At 44.2% G+C, this 26600-nt stretch overlaps 1 long non-coding RNA gene across 2 annotated transcripts in view; it reads left to right on the forward strand.

Annotated features, from left to right (window-relative positions):
• The window catches only part of LOC110408476, a 30808-nt gene continuing 16793 nt past the window's right edge, over positions 12586–26600 (forward strand). Inside the window, exons 1-4 of one of the 2 annotated variants that reach the window (XR_002444360.1) lie at positions 12586–12773; positions 13985–14131; positions 14810–14997; positions 23731–23926. This is a non-coding gene — a long non-coding RNA (uncharacterized LOC110408476). Of the gene's footprint in view, positions 12774–13984; positions 14132–14809; positions 14998–16036; positions 16756–23730; positions 23927–26600 lie in introns of those variants that run through there. The other variant, XR_002444361.1, reaches the window with a different exon arrangement.

A 26600-nucleotide genomic window follows, 5' to 3' on the forward strand; every position in this document is an offset into this window, starting at 1 on the left:
TTTTCTGTTATAGCTGGTCTAATCGAACCAAGAGATCTGGTGTCCTGGGAAGTATTTAGGAAAAAGTGGATATCTAAGCATGCACGTGAGATGGGCTGCTTCCCTCCATCCATCTAAAGCAGGTCACAGACTAATTTAGGTCAGAAAAGAACTTCTGGAGGCCTCTCACCCAACCTCCTGGTTAACGCTGGGCTAATTTCGAGATTAGATCAGATTGCTGCAGACCTTGTCCAGTCCACTTCTCAGAATCTCCACAATGGAGATGTCACAGGCTCTTTGGGACAAGTTCCAGTCGTGCCCCACTGCTGTGAGTAAGTATTCTTACGTCCAATGAGCTTTCTCTTGCAGGTTGTGACTGTTGCTTCTTGCCCTTTCCCTTTGCACCTCTAAGAAAAACCTCTCTCCATCTTGTCTATAACCTCCCTTTAGATTCTATCACCTTTAAATAAATCTGTATAAATGCTTTGTTTTATTGTGGAGTTTAGTCTTGGTGTTTGGCTCTCCTTACCTTGTCATCTTCAAATTCTGTTCTTGTTAGCAACTTATTATGCCAAAGCTGATATCTTGGTTGGACGTGCAGAAATATCTGCGTCCTCTTGACTTCATGGATCTGTACTTATCTGCTTGATGACATTGTGTGGAGCTGTGGGGCTCTGCCCTTGGGGAGCTCTCCCAGAGCTGCACCCTTGATTGTGCATTCATCAGATCCCGTGTCTTTCTGGTCCAGGGCACAGTCACCCTCTTCTGAGGTCAGCTCAATCAAATCACTACTATTCAAGGTTTCAGAATGCAGGGGCAAAGTTCTCTTTTGATATCATATTCTTCAGTGATAATGGCAATACCTTGGTTTTCCTTGTAGTCATCAAGATGCTTTTCTGTATGCATCAAAGCAATAATAATTTGCCTTGTCTTCCTTGAGTAATGATTTTGTCTCGTACTTTTTTCAGTTACATTTATCTTCAAGGCATTGATTTCATTCCTTTTAAAATTTTTTAAAGTTCTTTCTCCTTGGACTTATTTTGTGGTGATTCTGACTGAATTATACTGGCTTTGCAATTATTTTAAATAGACACTACTTTTATGTGTAGTGCAAAAAAAAAAAATGGTAAAAACCTTAGGCTAAACTATTCTAAAGGTAACTTTCCTGCACCCTCAGAAGGTTTTTTGAAATAAATACCTGTTAATAGTTTCAATAAATATATTAACTATAGTAATTGATTGTTTCCTTGTTGTGTGAAAACAGCATTTGTTGCGTATTGAATTTAGTGGTATTTAAGAGTGTGTGATATAAAAGGATGATGTGATTTGTCACAAAGCTCATCCAAAGCTCTGCTATGAAGATACAAGTCTAGATGCAATAGAAAACTTGGTGGCCTGAAGTGAGATGTTTGTCAAGCTGAATTTTCTGCTGTACCCAGTCACCCTGTGTGGACCATGGAGGAGGGTGAGCGCCCATGGACTGATGTTTACATCTCCCATGCTGAACCTGAGCCATGTGGTGTTGGCATGCTCAGCCTGGCAGCCGCAAGCAGCTGATAGGATGGTTTGGTGTGAGACCTGAAGGACTCCCCCAAAAGTATGCCTTAACATTGATCAATCACAGCTCAGTCATTTGGAAATATGGTGCAAGTTCCCAACCACCCTGTATACCCACCCTCAAAGGGCACACTCAGAACTGGTGCTCTCCCTCACCTGTTGTGGGTGATGGGTGGCCCCTCTTCTCCAGCCCATCTCCATGCAGGACTTACAGAGTCGGAGATCATGCATACACAAGGGAACCTAACTGTAGATCAGATGGTCACATTTAATTTTCCCAGATTCCCGAGCAGAGGATTGAGCCAGCAATTTAGTTTGCTAAGTCTCTGGAAATTGTGCTCAGCTCTGTCTGCTGCTGATCAAGGCCAAGCAGAAGGGTTACAATGAAAGAAGGAGGGAGTGCTTCTGTGTGCACGGATTTGCTGAGCAGCTGTTGAGTTTCCTTTTGATTCGTTAGAGCAGCAAATTTGCATTCATAGCATACAGCCGACTGTGCATTAACTCAGTTTCTACAGTCAGTGGAATAATTTATTTACATAACTTTGGTTTCCAGGAGTGTGTAGCAATGTGAGCGCAACTGGATTTGATGGGGACTGGAGCCATGCTGCCTACTTAGATGCAATGGGCTACTCAGATTTTCAGGGTTCTTGGCTTGGCTACACGCTGTCAGCAGACAATATCCCACCTCTGGGACCCAGGGCTGAGGGGCCTGGAGGCTGTGCAGGGTTGCAAGGGACCTCCTGGACTTTGAGAGTGGCTCACAATATCTACGCAGCTCTAACCAGGAGCTATAGCAGAAACAACAGAAGGGGTTGTCCCACTCTGCTCTGTGCTGGTGCAACCTCACCTGGAGCACTGTGTGCAGTTGTGGGCATCACAATATAAGAAGGTCTTAAAACTATTTGAGAGCATCCAAAGGAGGGCTACAAAGATGGGGAAGGGTCTGACGGCAAGGTGTGTGAAGAGTGGCTGAGGCCCTGCAGTTCATGGCCGGGCCGGTCACATGTTGGCTGTGGAACTCTGTCCAGGCGGCCGTGGCGGTTCCTGCAGCTGCAGAGGCTGCCAGGGACACAGACACCATGGCTGTGTGCCAGCTGGAGGCCGTGACGGGAGCTCCTCGCTGCCCTCCGTTCCCCCTCGGCCTTCTGTGCCCAGCGCCGAGCAAAGGCCGTGCCCGCAGCCTGCCCTGCGCTGCCGTGTGCCCGGGCCCCTCCCCAGCGCTGAGGCCTGGGCTGGGCCCTCACCCCATGGGGCAGAGTCGTTCCCAGTGGGGAGAGCGGGAGGGGACAAGGAATCTCTGGGCAGACCCTCAAATGGAGAGGCACGGACTGGTTTTGCTTTTTTAAAAATTTGCTTAGGCTTTTATTGTTATTATTTTGTGTTGTCCTTTTAATTTGATTATTGTCCAGTGTTGGAACAAAATTCCTAACGGAGAAACTGGAATGGACCTTCATGCTGAACTTCAGCCCTTCTTCCCGTCCAAACCCAAGTCCTCTGCTTCTCCAAAGGAACAGCCACCTCTGTATCTTCTCTGACACCGCCTGGAGGCCGCAGGGAGCTCGGGGCCGTCCGCTGGACTCCTCCTGCTGTCCTGGTGCAGCAGCTCAGAGGACACCAGTCCCAGTCCTGCCCTCTTCTCAGGGCTCACCTGGAGGCTGCAGGATGCTCAGGGCCATCTGCTGGACTTGTCTTGTTGTCCCGGCACAGCAGCTTATAGGACAGCAGTCCCAGTCCTTCCCGTTTCCTCAGAGCTCGGGAAAGAAGAGGTGAGAGGTGTTGGGGAAGGATGAGGATGGAGGCCGGGGAAGAAAGGGCGGTAGGGAGCAGCAGCTGGCGCAGGGGCTCTGTGGCGGATGGTGACATTTCAACGCCAAGATGGAAATCGAGAGCCCCTGGTGCGCTGCCGACGGATGTAGCAGCGTCTCCAGGCAGACACGATGTTGGGGTGCCTGCCCTGCCTCGATGGAGGTGGATCCAGCTCCATGGGTTCTTCCTCTGCAGGGATGTCCACCTCCATGGGCTCGACGCTGCTCTCAGGTGGATCGACATCCATCGGCTCCGGTTTGCTGCTGCTCCCCTGAAGCCGTGGCTTCTTTGGTGGAGGAGGATCCATCCTCCTCCACAAAGGACAACACAAGGGGTAGGAAGGGACTTTGTAAAGTGCTTCTTGGGCCAGAAGACTGCCTCCAAGTCGCGAGTCGGTTAACGACTGGTGTTCTGTTGCCAGGGTCCCCGTATTTATAGCGGTTGTCAGGGAGGTGGGTCGTGACATCAGAAAGCCATGGCGCTGTGACCCTAAGAATGTGCCATGACGACCAAAACATGGCTGTGTTGGGCATGGGGAGACTATGGCCTGCGAGTTGCCCTACGTGCCACTAGTGGGGTTCTGCAGGGCTCCATTTGGGAACCAGTTCTCTTTAATGTTTTCATTGATGACTCCAATAAGGATCTGAAAGTTATATGAAGTACTTTTGTGGACTGTGCTAAACTGGGAGGAGGGTTGCCTCCCTTGATGGTAGAGAGGCCTTGCAGCAAGGCCCTGAGAGATTTGAGGGCAGTCTCTGTCGGCATGAAGCAGAGCAAGTGCAGGGCTCTGCAGCTGGGACGGGGCAGCCCTGGCTCCGTGTACAGACCGGGGGATGAGGGACTGGAGAGCAGCCCCACGGAAAGGGACCTGGGGGTTCTGGTTGGCGGCAAGTTGTTCGTGAGTCACAGTGTGCCCTGGCAGCCAGAAGGGCCAGCCGTCCCCTGGGGTGCATCAGGCCCAGCGCTGCCGGCCGGGTGAGGGAAGGGGTTGTCCCGCTGTGCTCTGCCTGCTGCGGCCTCACTTGTTTTGTGAAGATACCACTTGCATGGGAGAATGTTACCATGTTCTTTTTTTTTTTTTTTTAATCTCCTTCTTTACTTTGTTCTTTCATCTCATTTATGCTTTATGTAATGGTTATAAATGTTTCGTTGTTAGATCTGTTTAAACACAGTTTTGCACAGTGCAACCAGATGACCACAAAATCCTATCATTTGAGATGTAATGTTCTCTGTAATAATAGCTACATCATGTAACTCTTGACAGTGATGGTCCTAGCTGTCATATTAGGAGAGACACAGAAATGTGACAAGCACTGGGTTTTAATTCAGTTAAAAAAAGATGCTTTAAAAATTGTATGTCATGAATTCACATCCCTTTAAGAAATTTAATGGAATTAGCAGTGAAAACAATTAACCCATTCATACCTAGAAATGAGGTATTTAAAATAAAACATATGTTTGTACTTCAAGGCATCTACCTAGGCCTCAGAGAAGCTAACATACCCCTCTCTGTTCTGAAGTATGGTCGTCATGTCCAAAAAGGGCCCAGTTGTGGAAAATACTTCCAGTGTAAAGTGAACAAAGTTAAAAATCTGACTAATTTAAGAAACTGCTCTGAGTCCATCCTCATATCTAGCACTGCTGAAAAATGCAGCCTGCTTTTTCCCTTATTGGAAATAAGCCCATGTGGACTCACTTGGCATGGGATTCTGCGTGCACCAAAAATGAGAGAGAGACAGAAACTCCACAGGGACTCAGAGTTCGCTAATTTGCTTTACATTTCAGATGTTCTGATACCATGGTGATGGGCAACAGTAGAAAGGCCTAAAATAGTGTATAAGTGTTTTCAACAGCTTTCTCTTACTAAGTGCACTTCATACGATCATGAGAAAGTCCTCTTGATTTTTTTCCTCTTTCTCCCACTTCAAATAAATTGTCTAGTACCTAAAAGGTCATTCTGAAGAACTTTGCTTTTCTATAAATTACTGGATTTTGTAAAAACACTGAATATAAGTGACAATCTCTTGTCTGACTGTATTTAGTGTCTTACTTTTAGACTTCTAAGAGCCTTTAAATGTTCTCTCAAAAGAAAAGGGATGAGGGAGAGAATACTGCATTTTCCTTCTGAATTTTCCATGTTTCTTGAACAAGAAAGGAATGACTATCCCAGAATAATTAGTGTAATGATAATAAAGAAGACTGCTAAAAGGCTTATCTTCTAAAAAACAAGTTTGTTTTTTCTTTCCACAAAGAGTGTTTTAAATGGCACCCGGTCTGCTGTGTGAAGCTTCTTGATAGAGTTGCATTTGAATAAAAAGCGGCAGTTTTGTGGGATTTTGCTGATCTTGTAATTACTTTTTCCCCGGCCTTCTGGAGCTAATCGGATGCCTGACTTCAATAATTTTGAAGGTATTTCAGACTAGTATGTTGCTTGATGGAGCTCAGTTTATTAATGCTTCTGTCTACTTAAATCCACTACATGATCCCAGTGGTGACAAACTGGCAACCACAATTAGTGCCAGTAATTGAGAAGTAACATACTGCACATGTAGGGCTGGCTTCCAGCCTGCTCCAGACCATGCAGCCTCTGTACAGAGCAGTGGGTTTTTAAAGGCTAAATTTATAGCCAGATCATGTCACCTTCTGTTACAGAGGCACTCTGTGCATCTACAATGTGCTTTGGCTCTTGCAGGAGTAAGAAAGACTTCTACCTTGAAATTTCCCCTGTACCTTTCAATTTTCCTCTCCGCACTCTAGATACTTTCCTTTTGGTGCTGCTGTGATGCTCAGTGGCCCATTCCAGTGCAATAGTTAGATGCTTCCTGGCTGTGGCTTAAAGGTTGCTTTAACATTTTTCTGCACTAATGTAGATCTTTTTTTGTACCCCAGCAACTTTCAGTTCTTAGCTGCTAAGGGTTCTGCAGTTACATTTTCCAGAGCCATACCAAAGCCAGAGTTCTCTGTGGGACATATTGCATTTTCAGCATCAGGTATCTTTATCCAGGAGTATCTTGTCTTTTTGGATCATCCAGTGCTGTCGCTGCTAGTTCCTGCTTATTTTTCAAGTGCTGAATGGTGCTAAGGTGCAGTTGTCTCCTTGGTTTTCCAGCTCCTGCTGAGGTCCAGGCAAGAACAGGAGAGCTCTCAATTTCTACTCATGATTATTCCATTTCAAATGTAATTGAAGCACTTTGTAATTTGCTCCTAAAAAGGACAGGATCACATGAGCTTTCGTCACTTGCAGTGACTGCTTTGTTAGCTACTCTTTGTTATAATACCATTTTCAATAGTATGGTGCTTGTAGAATAATCCGCTGCTCCAACATTTGGGGCAATGCTCTACTTGCTTTCAGGGCTGCCAGTTTTAGCAGGTGATGAGAATTCTCTTGGGAAATATTGGAGCTCAGACTTTAACAGGCTGATGTGTACCACAGTGGAGTCTTGGCATTGATTTGCAGGGACTCTGCTTCAGGCCTTCAACTGATGCAATTTGGGATTTTAGAAAGTGGGGGATCTATGAGAATTACAGTTTGCATTTCTTTCTTGCACACACCCGTTCGGGGAGTCCCACAAGTCCCGTAACCATGGCAACAGAGTGCCAGTTATGGATTTATCCATACCGAACCGTGCAAAGATGGGATATATCAATAACCCACTTTACAGAAAAGGAGGTGAGAAAGATTAAACGATTTCTCCTGATTAACACATGCAGAATAAGGCACTGCTGGAAAAGGCAGCTCAGCTGCTGTAACGGCTCGTTTCTGCTCAGAGGTGTGATAGTTCTCCATCCTTCCTTCCGGCTGACAGGCCACCAGCCCTGCCGCACGGTGGCCCATTGTGCTTTCTGAGCTGCACAACACCATTATTTGCCCATGGTTTGCTTCTGTGTAGCGAAGGGAGCTGGAGGGGGAGGTGAGGACTGCAAGCAGGTTCCTGCCCAAGGGATGGCAGTGCCTGACATCCTGTCCCTTCCTCAGTATTCAAACAAGAAGCTTTGCTTTCTTAAAGGCTTGGGTGGAGAAATGGGCCATTATGCAGACCCAGCTCTTTCTCACTCTTGGCATCTTCTGATATGTCAAGTGGCATGCAGAAGCCTACTTAGCTGGTGCCTTGCCTTGAATTACTGCGTAGCTTGCAGAGCAATTGTCATTTATCACCAGTGGAGCAAAACCTCTTGCTGTGCTGTCACTGCTGATGCCACCTGAACCCATGGGGCCAGTGCTTTGAGCACCTGCAGCTCCAGCACATGGTGCCCACAGCCCCCCACACCCCTCATGCTGCTCATCTCATGCTTGGCCTCAGCAGCTCTGAAAACCCCCCAGCTCCCTTCCTCTGCTCCCCAGGGTGCAGACGGCTCATCTCCCCAGCGTGTATTTCATGAGACGGCATATTTGTTATCGATTAATTCTGCGCTGGAAGTACACCCATCATTCTTGGCAACATATGGCAACTAATCTGTCCTTAAGCAGTTAATTAGGCACCATTTGTATGCACATGTCGCCCTTAGCTCACTGCAGATCCTGTCGGAAGCTGTTTGTTCTGGGCTTTCGCTTTCCTTTGTGTGGAAAAATGAGATGTTTCTTACCCATTGTCTTCGTGTGTATTCTTCTTAAAGAACAGAAGTAATGAGGCGCTGCGCCAGGCTGCGAGGCTGGGATAAGAGAGGCTGGGATAAAAGTGCAATCTGGTTGGACGGCGCTGGCCTCAGACTGGGATGTAGCGAATGCAGCTTTTATGTGATTATGGGGTAGGGGCTTATTTGGCAGGAACTGCCCTCCCTGTGCACTGAGAGGGGCAGAACCCTTTCAGGCCAGGATCCACTGCAAGGGTATGACACATTTTCAAAACAAAAAAAACAAAAGCAAAACACAAAAAATAAAAATATGGAGCTGCCCAAGGCTGTAGATGCGGTATAGAAGTTACAATACCCTTTGCCTATTATTATTATTTATTGTTTTGTATTACAGTCATTTCTACAGTCCCAAAACATTGCTCATTTCTGTTAAGCACTCTTTGTATCAAGGGCCATGAAAGTTTGAGGCTGGCATTGTCCTTACTTTTCTGATAGGAGTGGGGAGGCACAGTCAGGTGGAATGATGTGATGTGAGTTGTTGGTTCCAGATGTAGAAACCAACTCTTGGCTCTGAAGCGTCAGATCCAACACTGCATCCGAAAGCTGCCTTTCTTCCCTCGTTCAACTTATAGTTTAGTATCTTGCATCTGACATCTGGAGGGCATTCTAACAATTTCAGAGGAAAAAATGTGTAATGGACAATCAATAAACTGTTGGGGAATTTTTTTCCTACTAGAAGGATAGAATCAAGGACTGAAAGGCATGGGAAGACTTCTCAATGCTATTCATCAATTATCACTGCTGTTTGGCTCCTGAAATCAAATGGAGAGCTCAGTTTCTGACTTGGTTTGAAGACACAGAAAGCACATGTTGCTCCATTACCTCCAGCTTCAGTAAATTCCTTGTAAGTCTATGACAAATGACTAATCTGTCTGCAATTTTTCATACCTGTCCTGTCTCCATTTTGCTGTGCTTCTGTTGTGATTACTGCATATTCTGTCTCACAACATCTTGTAAATGATCTATCAGCCTTATTGAACGTGTGGATACCTCCTGTATTTGATGAGCTAAGTCCATCCTTGGATGCTTGCCTGCAGCTGAATTGAGCATGTGCGTGAGTTTTCCCTGCTGCTCAGTGCAGGAGGCAGATTGCTAAAGCCAAGCTCATAACGAAAAGGTTCTGAATTCCCACCAGCAAGTCGGACTTTCTCCTATTCTTAATAAAAGCAGCTGTGTAGTGTTTCAAATAGTTTCAGAATTTCCTCTAGTGCTTACTGTATTCTATTACAGTTTAATGTTCTTTTCTTTAGAAACAAGTATAAATGGCCTAACTACAAATAACGCAGAGCAAAAGCAATGTGGTAACATGACTGGTTTGTTTAATCTGTCTTTGAATGTCTCTTCCCCCCATTACCAGCCTTGTTAAGCCAATCTAATTTTTGTTTCCTTCCCACTGTGATTGCTTTTTGTGTTGTATACAGCTGATAAATTCCATTCTTGCAATGTAATGTATCAATCACAGATTTCTGTATGAATTCTTCAGGGTTCTTCCCAGGAAAGCCTGAAACCTGAAGTGCAGCAGGAGCAGGGGCAGCTGTAGAGAGCTTTTCATCATACTTGTGCCATTGCTACTCATGAGCCCTATCCAAATCCAGGCCTTGCTGAACTGGGTGAAATACACTTTTAACAGGAGGACACTGCCGCTTCTACAAAGACTTCACAGGCTGCGTACACAGGAGAGTTAAGGTATAGGGAAAGAAAAATTGATGAGAAATCCATCAAGGCAGATTGCCTTGAAGTTTGAGAAGAGCGAGTTCCAAATAATAGAGAAAAAGCAACAAGCAGCAAACCAACACCACAAGGCTCCTTCCCATATTAGGGACAGATAAATGAGAGAGAAAGCATTCTGTTACAGCCATCATTGTGGCATCCCCTGGCTGCTTGGGAACAGCTGACTTACTACATCAGTTAGCAGAGGGGACAGGTTTGCTGCCTTTCAGGGTCGCCCACTCTAATGGGCTTGCAGTTCTCTGATCATGTTTCTGCTATTCCACAGCAAAGAGATCCTGTGGGGAAAGAATGGATGATACTAACAGCCAGCAGTTATTGGTTTGGCTGACTTTCCCTTCAAAGTGTGAAAGCATGGGACCAATGCAGTACTGGCTATGAAAATAAAGCCTTAAAAAGTGAAAGGTGGCAAAAATGTATGCATTCAAGGAGTAGAAACTCCTTGAGATCAAGGAGAACTGTACAAAACCAAGAAAATCTCAGTCATGGTAGGAGATTCTGCACAAAGATGGTTTAGAAGGACTTTAGAAGTAAGCCAGCCCGGAAGGGAAGGAAACCACCATTGGAATTAACATAGCAATGGCTATTTGTATGCCAAAGTGACATAGAGAGGAAACTGAGAGGCCAGAGGCTCAAACAAGAAGTGGGCTTCAAGTGTCATCTGGGGAAAAAGTGAGAAAGAAGAAAGGGAGGAAAAGGTGGCAGAAGGAGGGAGGTGAGAGGTTGCTACAACTTGAAAAAGACATTTGAAGTGCCACTAGATTAAATGAGGAAGAGCATCAGGGGGGAATATTTTGCTTTGTCAGAAGTTCTGAAGAACTGTGATAATAAAATAAGGTGAGCATCCAGGCCAAAAGTGAGCAGTGAGACAGCTCTGCTGTTCTGACAGATGCATGGCTCTCCACCTGCCATGGCCTAGGTGTGGGACAAAGACCTGGAGTAAGAGGCATAAGATAAACAGTGGTGCAGGAAGGCTTTAAATTATCAGGGATCAATCTCTTTGACATAAATAAAGTTTCTTTAACCTCAGTTCCTCCATGAGCCAGCACTTCTGGCTGGAAATGACTTACAAAAAAAAAAAAAAAAAAAGAGAGAGAGAGATTGGACATGATTGCAAGCAGAGAAGGCAAATTTAAGAAAATCAGTGATTACCTAGGAAGGATGAAAAAAGATACAATTCCGTAGTTAAATAGGGCTATATAGTGATTGGCCTGTGAGCAGGGGAAGAATTCAGAGCTTGTTGTTCCCCAGATGATGGTTTCAAACACCCTGAGTTTCAAGAGTGGCTCTGCTCATTCTGTTTCTATTAAAGGCAGTGTATGTTTTATGCCAGGCTCCCAAGAGACTGGGCTTCCTCAGACTCTAAATAGATCCACTCCTGTGTGGGAGGGTAGAACAGTGACACTTGCCTATTAACCCATGAACTTGGCATGAGCAGGGACTGACCTCCACTGTGCTAGCACTTAAGTTATCCAATTTTATCTCATTTGCACACATAATTTGCTGCCAAGGTGACATTACCAAGTGCTTGTGGTGATGAGGATGTGTTATTTAGGGCAAGGGAAAAAGAAAAAACATGAGCTGGAAATCTGAGCTGGAGATAAGGTTGTTTGAAGGGACAATGAAACAGAAAACCTAAAGATAATTGTGGGGTAGGGCTTGTTCAGTCTCTGTTTGAGATACCTGTAGGTCATGATGCATGTGGCTCAAACTGCTTGTGTGATATCCACGAGTGTTCTTAGAATCCTTGCTTGAGGTTTCTCTTAGATTTCTTTCTGCCATATAGTTTCTAAGTTTTTGTTGTAGTTTTCCTTGCTTTTTATTCTTCAAAGATGGAGAAGGACCAACAGCACTCTCCAAGGACAAGGGCTGGCTCAGGATCAGTTCGGAATGAGAGTGTAATCAAATTGTTTTTTTTCTAATTCCTGTACTAAGATCCTTCTGACTTATTGTTACAACCACAAAAGTCTTGACTCTTTGGGGCAATTCTTGCATGTTAAAAAATTTCTCATCTTTTTGCTTCTTTTTCTTCCCACCATAATGGGAAGTACCGAGGAGCAGGAGGCTGCAGAAACCTGAGTTTGGCTGATGTGGCAGCATTTCTTACTCACGCAATGAGCAAGAATCTTGCCTGGATGCAGCTTGAGGATGCCTGGAGAATAATCTTCTCTATAACCATTAGGCTGATTTTACTCAAGAAAATGCACAGTGAACCTGCTTTTGTTCTATCACGCAGATGAACAGATCTTGCATTGAAGAGAGTGACAGCTGCAAGTGCAGTCAGTGACCATGCAGAAAGGCTCTGAAATTTTCTGTGGGCTTACCTAAGGAAGGAAGGAAGAAGCATTCTCTTTCAGACATTTGAGTTATGCAGCTTAGCATGTGATCAGTTGATAGCCAAGCTATGGTAACCCTCTGCATCCTCATTCCTATGATTCAGTTGTTATCACAAAGACAAACCAGCAATTTTGATCTACATCTGTATATTTTAAATCCCTTCAAGGGTATACATATGTAGCAGAAATACTAAGTCATAGCTTGAACCAGTGATTGAGCACCTGGTGGGAAGGCAGGGCCAACCCAGGGGAGCTCAGGTGCATGCAGTGATGAAGGGGTAGAGCCAGAATCCACCCCTTCCCAGACCTCATTTAAGGGTTGGCAGTGGAGACAAGGGTATCTTGCTGGAGATCCCTGAGTACCCAAGGCCTTCTGAAGGCAAGCAGCTTCTTTCCTTTATTTCTGTGCCCACAGCTTTTGCATTTGAGCAAATCCTCGCTTGCTGCTGCCTAGGACCATGTTGCTCTGCTGTCATTACTGTGCTTTTTGTTGTGTTATATATGTATAAATATTGGTAGCCTTCAGATACCAAAACTATCTTTCAGCTGCAAGGTACCAGCTGATGGAAGGCTTCAGAGAAATTGCGCATGCTGCTCACATTCCCTTTGTGCTGCTTTGTGCTGTTGGGATCAAGATGAGCAAAGTGGGCATGGAGCAGCTGCTGGGAACTGCTGGACTCAAACCTCCTGGAGCTGTCTCGTGGCCAGACATCACAACTGCTCCTCATGGTGCTGGTAAGCCTCAAATGTAGGCACGCCAACTTCTGGAACAGAGAAAAGGGAGGGGAGGAGGACCACAAAAGCTAAGGCTGGCTGCCATTTTTGTATCCCTTTGAGCTATAAAAGTGAATGGGGAAAAAATGCCTTTTTTAAAATGCTGAAATAAGTCCTAATAACTTTACATATTTCTCCTCATTTTTCAGCATTAGCTATGAGTACTTCTAATGAGTCTTTTTATGAAAACCTCTTCTGGTGTGGGGGGAAGTTATTAAGCCTCCTACAAAGGGATTTTATGGTTTTAATTATAAACAGGTAATGGAGTCTATGTAAAAATTACCTTTTGACTTTGCAATAAAACCTGTTTCCCCCAAGGTAAGAACTCTATAAAGAGAGCATTGCACAGCAAGACAGTGAACAAGGCGGCTCCAAAATCAAGAGGTGCCTATTGAACGGCGGCTTTTGAGAAGCCCTGGAGATCCATTGACCTTAGTCTGGGTGCCTGTGTGTCATCTGCAGCCCAAGGAAACTGCAGAATGTAATGCGAGATTGTGAGGTTTTCCAGACTGCCTTGCTGTGCTGTATTACATTGGCCTCAGGACTTCTGTAACATGGTTAATAGTCACAGGACCTCCCAAAAAACACAGCTGGTGACTGATGCATAAGTGTGCGTGCTGCTTCTCTACTTTGAGCCGCCATGGTTAGAAAGAATGTTCTGGGTAATATTCCTAGATTTACCCACCCTGGCTTTCTTACTGGGTTTGCCCACTCTTCAGCAGCAATCGCTTGTCTCTGAACCTTAGGCAAAGCCCCTGGATTGGGAAGAGCTTTCTCTTTCTGTGCTGTTTCCCTTTATCTTGCAGCAGGGACTCAGATGAGCACTGAGCTGCCTCCAGAGATGCAGGTTAACCATGAGACTCCTGTTCCTCACCCTGCACAGCCTCTGGGGTGGAGACAAAATAGGCTGCAAGTGCAGGGGTGCTGGCAGTGGGCTGCAGCAGGGCTGGGATGACCATGATGTGCTTAGGGGCAAAACGAGACACCCTGGCACTTTCTACAGGAGGTCGTTTTGCCTCTTCCTCCCTCTCCTTCACCTGTCGAGGAAACCATGTGAAGAACAAAGAAAATTGCTTTCTTCTTTAATTACCAGTCAAATTAATTGCTGTGGCAACTCAGCAATATGCTTAATGTATTTGTTTCCTTTTTGACCCCTTGTTTTTTTCACTCAGTCTGGAGAACCTGTGCACTTGAAGTACCATGAGAAGGGAGAAGGATGATAGAGCCTCCGGGGGATGGGGCTCCTGCTCTTGAGTCAGGGCCCCACAGCTGGTGGGAAGTGCTCAGCTGCTCTCCTCCTGCTTCATCACAGCAATAGGGTGAGTATGAGACCTGCTCCTTCCTCAGCTGCTCTGCTGGAGGCAGAAATCACCACAAAGAAATCACAAAAACTTCTCTGTGAGCCCTGTTCTGAAGAGGCAAGTCAAAATTTCAGCTGTTGGAGCAGCCAGGGCCAGAAGTCACCGCCACCTTTTTCCTAACTTGAAAGGAACTGGTGGTTTGCCTCCTGATGTGCAGTGTGTGGTTGTCTGATTATGGGAGGCAGTGTTTGCTTGGCACCAGGTCCCTGAGATGGCATCCAGTGCTGAGCTCAGCTGTGTGGTCCTGCACACTTCTTGTGACCTTGAGGAAGCTGTTTCATTTTGCTTCACCTCCTCATCTGCCCCTCTTCCTTCTTCACTTCCTTCCTGTACACAGGGAGGTGAATTCTTTGAGGACTAAGCTGTCTTTTTGCATAAGAACAAATGATCCAAGGAGACTGAGTTACTGTGACTTAATGAGTTAATTACATCACTTGTCTGTCAGAAGTAACAGGCTGTACGTGCGCTCTTTGCTGCCTCTGCCAGGAAATACAAGCGTTGGTTTAGAATGCCATAAATAGAATTACTTCAGCTAATAGTCTTCTGCATTAGAAATTAGGAAATAAAGCAGGAGGAACAAAGCCACCCCAGAATTAAAATGCTTATAGAAAGCATAAAACTTTTTTTTTTTTTCAGAGTGCAACCCCAGTGTCCCAGCACACATCCCCGTTGCAGCAGAGCTCAGTGAGGCAGTGGTTGGAGCTTGTCTTGCAGCAGGACGTCTCGGAGGAATACAGTGCATCGTGTTCCCAGGCTGCCAGCTCCATAATGAAACCATTTTTCAGGTGGTAGAAAACTGTCCAAGTGGGGGCCCTTCAAGAGAGGTAAGCCAGCACCACACCAATGGGACTGGCAGCACTCTGGTGCTAATGGTGCCAGCCCCCTGCGAATGTCAGGCTCCTTGCAGGTCTTTGGGGCTGGGTATCGCACTCCAGACCAGGCCAACTGTCTGCACCATGCACTTGAATTAGCTAGTTATTTGACTAAGCTGGTCAATACAAGTTTTAAGTGCCTTCTCAGAGCTGGAAAACTGAGAAAGAAAGAGGTGAAGAGGAAAGAAGTAGCACAAACCCAGAGCCTGTAATTTGCTGTCTTTTAGCTCTCCTTGTATATAATTTATAAGGATATAGAGACTGTTATGGCTCATCTGTATCCCTCTAATCACTAATGAGGTGCCTTTCATGTCTTAAAGTTGAAGTCATAAAAGTAAAGTGTGTTTTCTACTGCAGGTCCGTTTCTGTTCTTTATACAAATGTCCTAGTGCCCTTTATAATGTATTTGTTAGAAATCTTGACAGCATTATTTATTTTGTTTTTCTATCTAAATGCAATGTTGAGTGGAAAAAGGCTCATTATCTTCCTATTTCTGAGGAGAATCCTCTGCCTTTGAAAGGTGCTCTATTAACAGCCCTAGAGATAGGGAGACATACAGAAGAGGCACAGCATGGGTGGGCAGCTCGAGCCCCCCTTCCTTGCTGTTGTGCTGTAAGTGATGGATGAGTGGTACTTTGCTTATCTGTCCTGGACTTGTGGGTTCAGCAACCAGGAGGCTCATCCACACCTCATCTTTTCCCTTGCTAACAGCAATGCCAGATAAAAAGATTTTTACCAAATCTAGGGAAAGAAACATTTTGCTTTTTACAAGTTAGTTTCCTTCTTCTTTGACTCTGAGACAGTTGGCTTGTAACAAGGTGACCCTGGTATTCTTATTTGTAATAACCATACAGATCAGCGGTATCTGACAGTTTATGAGCCTGAATCCCCACAGTACCAGCTTCCCTTCCAGATATTTTTGAGGTCTCCCTCCCTGGTATTTTTCTGATTGTCTCTGATGCTTCTTTGCTTTCTCATATTTTGCTTTTAGATTCTCCAGCAAGTGCCAATCCCACTGGTCACCGTCTGTAACCTTACTGCACCCTTGGTGATGTCCTTCAGGTCCATTCCTCAGTTCCTTCATGAATCAGCCCATGTGGCTGTAACATGGGGCAGCTTTGGCCAACCACAGGTCCACTGCGACTGCCTTAAATCGGGTTGTACAATTTGGTTTCAATGAGGTTTAACTCATGTCAGTATTTTACCCAGTGCTAGGAAAGTAATCTTAGTTAATCAAAATAAAGAGGATCTAGCCCAGAAATCTGGTGCTAAATTGAGGCCTGTAACCTTTTGTAATACACTCAGTACGCTCCCTTCCTTTCTTAGAAGCCTGTCATTGCATACATGGTCAGCCCTGGAGTTGGGATGGCTTGCTGAGAAAGAATGTGGACATGCAGTTGCTTTTTGAATTCCAAATTTCCTGATTAAAAACCTTTGTTTCCTGGTGAAAAAGGGAATCTAATCTAATAGGTGTTAAAGAGAATGGGAAAACGGAGAGCAGTGAGTGAGAGGAGGTTAAGAAGGGAGACTATTTTGAACACCTTTCTTCTCTGCTAAAACCTGCCCATCTCCAAGGCAGGAGCAGCTCTGCCCAGCTGCATCCTGGCAGCATGATAAGGATTGCTTTAAGCCTCCATAAGGTCCACCAGGGCTGCTGGCAGTTGTCTATTAGAGGGAGCTGATAGCTAATCTCCTCCCTGCATGTACCATGTGCATGTGCTCCTTTTGTGATTCTCCACGTCTTCAGAGAGCCTTCATAAGCCCATTTAGGGTATCATTCGAAGTCCTTTGAAATCAAGAAGGGTCTTTCTTTATCTTCCAGTGGGCTTTGGCTGTTGGGATTATCCCTATTTCAGAGCAGGTTTATTTTCTACTTAAGAAATTCCTCTGCAACTTTTCAGAAGAGGTGAAAGAAATGATATCTACACCTCAGGCCTCTTCCTGGGACGACGATGCTATTGTATGTCAGCATCAATTCCAAGCTGCAGATGTTTGGGAAGTTAAGAAGGAAAAAGCTATTTCTCTTAAAAACTCGCATAACATAGTCCAGCTCAGCAGACCACTCATTAATGTGTTCAGATCTTGTTAATCTCGCTGGGAATCTGTTCCATATTTTGTTGTATTTCATCAAAACACAGACCTTCTGGCTCCCGCTCCCCCAGCAGGAGGGTTCGGATTTATTTTCTCTTTCAACACATTTACCAAGGTTTTTTGAAACTTGCTTCTAAGTTGTAAGTGTGCAGGGTCTTGTGAATTTATGTCACAGAGTCATGTTGCTGAAATCTCATTTTAGAAGAGTTCTCCGCTACATATAATATATTAAAATCATTGCATATGTGTCTTTTCCTCCCACCTATTTTTCTTATTTTCAGTCATCTTGTCTGGTCTGCAAAAGCATTAGCTCTGCGATCCTCTTTGCGCAGCTACTTTGGTTCAAAGAAATGCAGATTGGGTTGCTGCTTTACTTCAAAGAGCGGTGAGCAGGCAGGGGGAAGGTGCCTTGCGTGACAGTCAGTGCTTCAGCTCCTCAGAGAATGTCTTACACCAGAGAATATTTCTGTCACCAAAACGTCCTTATCCATTTTGATTTTGACAATTAAGCATCGCAGTGATTTGGGGTATGTATTGTTGGAAAAATGCAACTTAATGGAAGAAAATTGCTCCCAGTTAGACATTTTCCTTTGTTCTCCATCTGCCAAGCTTCCTGCTGCCAACCAGCCACCTCTTCCAGAGTCCTCTCTTCTACAGAACCTGCCGTGCCTCCAGAAGCCCTGTCAGTACGGTGTAGTCAGAGGCAAATCTCTTTTATTTAGGATTATTCTCTCTATCTGTTTCTTATTGTAAGAGAAGCTAACAGCATGCGTAGAAGTGAAGTAAATATTTATCTGCTATAGCACTTATATTCAGGTAGATCCTTGAGTGTGATTCTTTTTTTTTTTTTTTCATTAGAGGACAAGTGGTTGAGTTAAGGTTTTTTTTATCTTACATCCACAGCTCAACTCATCTTTCATAAATCAGGTGTTTACAGCTGATGGGCACAATATTAAAAGCATAGCAATTGCCAGACTCTACTGAATGGTGCATCAGACATGGAAGTTTTTCACAGCTTTGGGGCTAATGAGTTGTAGACATTGGCAAATACTGACTTTTTAAATTAGAGCTACTATAGTTCAAAAGAGACAGATGGCTTTATTTATGAAAAGGGATTTAAGGATCACACTCAGAAGACTCTGTAGAAAGACAGTGCGTTGTCAGAGACATATCATAAAATGCGGTATTTAAAACAGTTCAAATTTAAATTCCCTTTTCATTGGGTAGCCAAACCTGGTGCAGCTGCTTTTTTTTTTTTAAAAAAAAAAAAAAACAGGAATATTTGAGCCTCAGTTTTTTTCCAGTGGAATGAAAACGATCAGGAAACAAGAAACTTTGAGAGGTCACCTCTGGAAACATGATAAAGTTCACATTGGGCCAGATTGAAAATCCTTTGAACTTTTCTGTTAATGCCAGCATGCTTCTCTGTCTTACCATTTCCACGCAATAGCTGTTGTCTCAAATGCTGGTGACTTAGTGATCCATCCTTTGACTTATTTCCAAGTTCCTCTTATTCAATATTCAAGGTATGTGGAGCACATAGTTCCTTGGTGGAAAGGTTGTGACGACAATTGGCCAGTGTTGTACTTGGCCATCACTTTGATATACAAATTCGATTGAAGGTTTAGGTGGCTCAGTGCCGCTGGGACGTCAGTTCTTCTGAACTCAGGCAGCACTGCGTAACAAAACATGTTATGTAGAGGAGAGGAGAAAATTATTCCTCTTCAGAAGAAGCTGTCCAATGACATATCACACAGGAGAGATCAGAAAATACTGGAGACTAATGGAGCCATTGATGAATTTTTCACTCCTGCACAACATGTCCAGAGCTGCACCAGGCTGGAGAGATTCCAGTGGGAAGGAGCACCACTGGAGACAGGGCTTTGAAAGCTGCCTCTGTGTAGAGAGGCAGGGGATGAGATGGTACAGTGATGGACAGTAGCATAAAACTTGTGCTTTATGATTTCAAATGAGGAACAAATTGTAACCAAGAATATTACATATCTGTTCAGGCTCTAATGGGGCAAGTTCTTCTTAGGGGACCATCTTCCTCTTCTGCTGCTGCTGTTTTCTTTTCCAGCTTTGAGAGTGACTCCAACAATCTCTTTCCTGTCAGCACAGCGTATGTCTCCTCTGCTGTTATCTGAACAGAATGCAAAATTGAAGCTATTTCCAGAAAGCACAGCTCATATTAAGACATGCAGAAGTGCAGGGCACAGGGAAAAAACATCCCAGAGGTTATTTGACTCTCCTGAATATAGTGTGGCAGGCCAAATATTCACTGGATTCAGACTGCTCCAAATAATCAGACAGAATCTGAGCTGTTTTGTTACACAAAGTTAATCACTTGTGTGTCTCATAGCCTTTGTACATCAGCATTTCTCTTATATTTGTTTGGCTCAGTGCCTGCATCATCCAGAAAGCTGGGGTGTCTGCACTGTCTCATCTGCACATCAGTGTCTCTGGCACCCAGGTTGGCTTTTTTGGCAATTTGAATGACCAAGATCATTTGCATAAACTGTCTTAACAAAGGACAGGTTACTGAGCCTCAGCATGTGAAAGACATTGACATAGTGGTATGAGTTTGGTGGAGGACATCAAGAGAGTCATAAAGTTTTAGAACCCTTGTTCTTTGAAACATTGAAAAGTCATCAGGTCCCTGAGCAGCGTGATGGAAGGCTTCCAACCATCCCCCAGCGATAACACAGGGCACCCACAGTGTCTGCTGCCAGCTCAGAGCACTGAGAAGTCCTGGGCTGGATGGTGGATGTTCCATAGGAAAGCAGAGTTACAGGTTGGTTTCTGCTCTAGAAAATGAGACTTGATACCACAGGGACAGGCAGTGATCTGCAAGCTACTGTGAAAGGAATGATCTGTTGGGCTTGGCATTCTGTAATCTTTAAACAAAGCATAATTTAGTTTCTTTAATATGAGCTCTTATTACTTTAACGTTAAAACCAATATGACTGCTGGCACTAACTGTAGCCAAGGATAAAGGCAATAATAGGAAAATGCATGAGAATAGTGTGACATGGTTTAATTTCCAGCAAAACTCAGGGAGAGAGGGGGGATCTATTTATTTTAGGATTATAAAATTGCAGTGGTTTTTCGTTGTTCTTATGGTTGTTATTTAGTTCTTAAACAAGATTCCGGCAGAAGGGGATAAATGAAGATAAGTGGCTGACTCAGGCGTTTGGAAATTAGCACCAAAGCTTTCTGTTGTGGTTCATCATTACTCTGTGGACTTGTGAAGCAAGAAAAAAAATTGAAGTATTAACTGAAGATGCCATTGTAACAAACTGTTCAGTTATAAGGGCTAAAAAACAGCTTATTTTTATTGGCCCTTATACATTTTTATTTTGCTACTCATTTCTTGTTATACAGGGCATAGCTCTCTAGAGAGAGAACAAATAGACATATGGAGAACCTACCGACCTGTGTCTGCTATTTAGACTGTGTACACGTGTTACTCTGCTACACGGATTTGTTATACAGTAATAAATAATATAATAATATCTCAGATTTATATAGCACCTTCTTATTCCCAGAGATTCCAAAGCACTTTGGAAACAGCAGGACTTAATTGTCTTCTCACTTTGCTTTTATGCACTCTTGACTTCAGGGGAATTACTCATGATTTACACTAAAAATATACAAGAATTGGTTATCTTCCCTCTGGAGCATGGCTAAGAGGAATCATAGCAATTATCTAAGATCACTTAGAAGCATGATAAGCAATTTAGGACAAAGAATGAAAACAAATTTCTTTGACTTAACGGAACAACGTGCTATAGAAAAGTAGAATGCAATAAGGCACAACTGGAATTTGGTTGGGAGCCCATGGTTCAGAACCATTTTGTTCCAAGTTGGCCACTTTGACCATAAGATCTCTTAGAGTATTAAGAGGCCAACTTCAGGATGATATCTCATGGGAGAGAGATCACTTTTGATACAATACTGGAATATCAGTGTTGTGCTTCCATTTGCTCATAGTCTTGCCCTCTTGGAGGCTTTGCTGCCCACCCTATGGGGGTGATGCCTATGTGAGGTTTGAAACGTATAAAGTTCATTTCTTGCAAATGATAAGTCCCTGTGAAGCAGACTTTGGAAACAACACTACAGGTTTTTGTTCATTTATGAAGTGTGTACGATCTAAAATGTGTAGCAAGAAGATTGGTGTCCTGTGAAGAATGACAGTATGTACTGGAGCACTGAGAGCAGTGTCCTTAGCTGGCAACTGAACATTTTTTTTATTCAGAACGCACAAAAAAAATAAAGCAGATTTCCATTTCTGCAGAAGCTGATGCTTTAAAAATCTGTGCCAAACTATTCAATTGATGCAGAATTATTCATTAGAAATCAGAATATTCTGATGTTTTAAAATGCTTTACTGTTTTGAACTTTCCCTCAAAGTGATTTATTTTTTTCTGCTTGATCTTTTAAATGAGGCAGTACAAATAGCATTGAGCCAACACCAAAATGGAGGGGAAAAAAAAAAATCTACTCTCTCCTCTGCGTATTTTAGATTTTGGGACTTCTTAAAAATATAATGTTTTTGCTTTGGTTAGAAACTTTTTTTCTTTAATTCCTAAAAAAAAAATAATCCATAATTGTCTCTCAAATGTGGAGATACTAAGGAAGTTATTGTCTTGATATTTGACCTTCAGAGCCAGGAGGCATTAACTCCTTCTCTCTGTACCAACTCAGCTTTGGCCAAGGCAGTAAAAAGGAGAAGTCCTCACATCTGAGGGGTTTTGTTAAAAACACAACACTGCTGAGGTTTGGTTATGGGGCTTCTCCTCAACCCAGGGTGCTTCCAGAAGAACAGAATGGATGAGGTGCAAGTGTCTGAGGCTCTCCAGATGGGCTCTGCCATGGCCTCAGTTCCACTGTGTGAGGTTTGTGAAGTAGGCAGCATGACAAAGATGATTAAAAATGGATAGCATGCCTACAAGCAATTGTGGTAACAGTATTCCTGTAGGAAGTTCCTGCATTTCCCAAATTGTGCAGCTTTTGATTTGAGCAACAGTTGTCCTTAAGAACAATGTTTAGTTTCATTCAGTGGAAGCTTGAGAAAATCCATTTTTGGCTATTTTAGATCACAGATGCTTTCAGGGCCACCAGGACAGGACCTGCCCTCTGCTCTGCAGCAATTGTTGGCTCAGCAAAACTTTCTGAACTGGGCTGCGCTCAGCGTGGTGATGGGCACCTTGTGTGTCCACAGAGAGCCCTGACTTTGGTTAAATCAGCATCCCTGTTTTGGCAGTGATCGTGATGTATCACATACCAAAAGAAGCTGATCTGAGGGTTGAATCCAGCTGGGTAGGATTTGCTGAGGATAGTGGGAGGTACCAGAGGCTGAAATTCAAGCTGCAGACACAAGGTATGGGATGGGATGAGATAACCACAGCTGCCTGCAGTGACAGGGGGGATGGATAGGATGAAGAATCGTGAGCACACTTCTTAATATGCAGTGAGCATATGCCCAGTGCAAGGAAAATGTAATTGGCTCCATCCAAGGCAGTTTCTGGGAAGATGCCTTTCCCGGTACTGATCCCAGGTGAACAGCTTCCTCCTCCCCACCCAACCTCTGTAAGGCCACAGGTCTGGATGCCATTTTGCCCAAGCAGCCCTAAGTCCAGTGAAAAAAAAATAACAGGAAACATTTGAAAGCAGGAATTACATTTTCTCTGAGGAAATTACGAACGATCTGCAAAGTTTACTGCACAACAAATGAGAGCCACTGGGTGAAGGCAAAGTGCACTGGCTATTTTAAAAATATACTTGTTTGTTCTAAAGGCTGAAGTGGTGCTTTAGAGAGATATAAAAGGAGGGGGAGGAAGCAGCAATAAAGCAGGGCTGTTGTGCAAGTGAGCAGTTGCCTTCCCACAGGAGCACTCCCAAGCCCTGCCGATGCATGACATCGTCCTGTGATGGTGGGTAAGGGCTGCAGGGGGCTTACCAGGCACCCACCCGTGTCTCAGTCTCAATCTCTATTTTCCCATTTATTGATCTCCAAGGAGAAGATTCCATTCTGGGTATTAAGGGTTGTTTCTCTCTGCCAGCAAGTTAAATGGTGCAGGCCAAGTGGTAAATACCGAGGGAAGAAAGATATTTTAGTGCATGCACAGAGCTGGAAATGCAATGATTCTTTGCAAATGAAGAGGATGCTCATCTCAGCTGAATAACTCTTGATCCTATGGTGTTACACCACTTTGTGTCAGATGTTCAAAGGTGAATTCTCTGAAATGGCCTTGGAAGTGAACAGGCTGCAGTAAAGTCCTTGAAAACAAGCTCAGCTCACAGGTAGTGTTAACTACAAACTGAACTTGCTTTCAGGAGAGATTTACATGTGAATCCTGCCAAAATTTGTTTAAAAGTGCCGTAAATAGTCTGAACTCTTCCTGTGCTGAATGTCAGCACTAAAAGAAACAGAAGCAAGTTGAACTGCAGTGTTCCCCGACCATACCTGTGGATATCAACTCAGACAGGCTTGCTGCAGGCAACTCAGCCTCCCGTGTAACTCACGTAGCTGGAAAAGGGAAATTTGCAGTATTCTTACCCCGAGCTCTCATTTCCTCATCTTTGTCACAGGAATGGCGTAGAATGGAAAAGGAGGCTGCCCTGTGTGAGAGACATCAGGAAGCCCAGGTCAGGCACCAGCTTCAAGCCCCTCCTGATGCTGGGGCAACGTGAGCATGGCCAGGCAGGTGTGTGCCTCTCCTGCACTGACTGCTGAAGGAGCCTGAGTGGTTTTCACCAACAATTCACAAGGCTGATATCACGTGAGGTGAGTCTGGGCCCTGGGGAGCTCTCGATAGCTTTCCTGAGCTCTCTTCCGGGCTATCAGAAAATAAATACAACCTTCTGGGATGATATATTCACAGTTGCTTTTTGCAGACAGGAGCAATCATCTGCATTTTGTGCACAGGGGAAAAGGTTTACCCTATTCTCCCTACAACACTGCGCTGAAATCCTATGGTTTTGTGTGTGATTGTACTGCTAACACGTTGTGGAACACTGCCCTCGGTTCTGAATGGGTCAGCTCAGGCTGTCTCTAGGGGCCAGGCCACGGTGCAGAAGGAGGTCCAGAAATACTCCTGACTGCTGCTCGAGGAGGAAGGAAATTTTGTCTTTTTCCCGTTGAGAAGTATGTTGGTGTTCTGCAGTAACACCAGCACGCAGTTACAGTGACGCTTCCAATTAACTTTGTACAAGGTCTTTTTCAATACAGCTTTTGAACAGCTCATAAACTTCTTAGTTGTTCTTGAGACGCTTCTGTAATGGAAACTGAGGCTCAGTGAGCTGCGTGGCTTCTATTGGGTTACGTGAGGATTCTGAGAAACCTGGAAATTAGTCTCGAGTCCCAGCGTTGTTCCCTAACCACTGAGCTCCCTTCTGTAGCATTCTGGGACAAGGCTGTAGAGCTCTGCATGTTTCCTAATAAAAGTTAGCAAGACTTCACAGCACTTCTCCTTATCCTGTTTGCAGCACGCTCCCCTTGGAGATGCTTTGGCAGGAGTTCAAAGCTGAGATTTTGAGAAGTGACTACCATATTCTGGTACCTTGGGGCTTACAAAATAAATCCAAGAAGTAGCAAACTTCAGTCTTTCTCTTCTCCCAAAGGACAGAACACTACCTCTTCTGAAAGTTCCCACTCATTATCGTTATTGAAATAGATAGCAAAAAAGCAGCTGGAAGTTCACATGTTTTTCACTCCCTCTGTCTAAAACAAGGCATGGATGGAGCATCTTCTCTTTATCAGTTCAGCCTATGGAGGATTGAAACACCTTTATTTGATCAAGTGGTTTTTTATTATAGGAAAGATGATGTTCCTCCTAAAATAACATTATAAGCATAATTAATAGAACTCCCATAAGAAGAGAGTCAGCATTTTTGGAAACAAAAATCAACCTTAAATAAACAATACTGTGAAAGGGTAGAACAGGGACTTCTAAATGCTTCGTTTTGCATTGTCTCTGTAGTAGTTTTGCTTCTAGAAAAAGATACCCTTAAACAGCTTCTCCTCACAGATGCCACACACCTATGCTTTAGATAGTTGATTCTTTAACAGGAAGTTGAAGGGAAGATGGCTTTGTCTCATTCAGCTGCAGCAGGAGCTTTGTATTCCTGCACTGTTTCTGTCTCTGCCTGCTTGCTCCTGGGAAAAAGCCGTGTGCTGTGGCTGCAGCACCTGATCTCAGCCACTGGACATGGCACAGCACAGCCGGGGGGGTTGGTGACCTTCAGCCATTTCCTCTGGCCCACCACAGCTTCACGTGCTTGCTGGCTAAGGGATGAAAGCTGTTTGGTTTTTTCCCCCTCGGGAAAACATGTGACTTAAACTTGGTGACCGGCAAATCCCTTGCAGAAAAGAACTTTGCTCAATCTGCATTCATCTACGTGGAACTGGTATAATGTAATGGCTCTGCCAATTTATTCATACATCTGATATTTGCTAATATGCTTTGATTTATTGGCTTTCCTTTATCACAGTAAAACTGTACTTTTACATGCTTTATTTCCACCCCAATCCTCAGCATGAACAGTTCCTGCTGGGCCTTCACAAATTAATCTTTGATATTTTTTTCCTTGTGCCTTGCACAAGCAGAGAGCATCATCCATCTCAGTTTGAAATTGGTTACGCTCCAGCTTTCTGCCTTCCCATGTTCTCCTGTCTGCTCCCTGTCCCGCAGCACTTTCCAGTGGCTGTGTGTGTGTGTCCTTGTCCCAGCACTGCCCAGCATCTCCAGCACACTGTGAGCGTGGCTGGGGATGTGGGGACAGAGCTCTGAGCATCCATGCTGTGCTTGCTTCATGCAGCACACACACACTGGACTCCCTCCTCTGTCTTTTATTATATTTTTATCCCCTCTGCTTCTGGCATGAAAAGCACAGAACAGCAAAGAGAAGCACTGTCACCTTTCCACTCATCAACAAAATAATGTAATTGACTGCAGCAATCTCATAGATGTTCTTAAACCAGAGAAAGCAGTCATGCTGTCTGAGACCCCATACCAAGCTGGGTTCCCATTAAACTATGTTCAGCATCATGCAAGCTTACCTGTTGGTGGTTAGAAGGTCCATGTGTTAAACTCCTTGGCCCCTGTACAGATAACAGCATTGCTTGTGTAGTCTTGTCTTTCTCTGAAGCATCCCAAACTTGCTATTTGTTTAAATTTTTGTGTCTGGGCCTTAGAGATGTGTATTTTTAAGGGATGCTCAAAAGGAGTTACAGCTCAGCTGGAGTGCTGAGAATAGGTTGGCATTTAGACTTAATTGTCTCTTTTGACTTGTACAAAATTTGACAGATGATAATATCTAGGAAATTGGTCTTGCTATCCTTTGTTGTTGTTGATGTTTTGAAAGGTTTTGGTTGTTGCATGTAAATAGGAATGACTAAAACAAGTATGGCCATTGTAAGCTCCATTCTCGATAGCCTAGGAATGGAGGGAGGACATATA

Source organism: Numida meleagris, chromosome 19, assembly GCF_002078875.1.
Source record: "Numida meleagris isolate 19003 breed g44 Domestic line chromosome 19, NumMel1.0, whole genome shotgun sequence".
Taxonomy (NCBI): Eukaryota; Metazoa; Chordata; class Aves; order Galliformes; family Numididae; genus Numida; species Numida meleagris.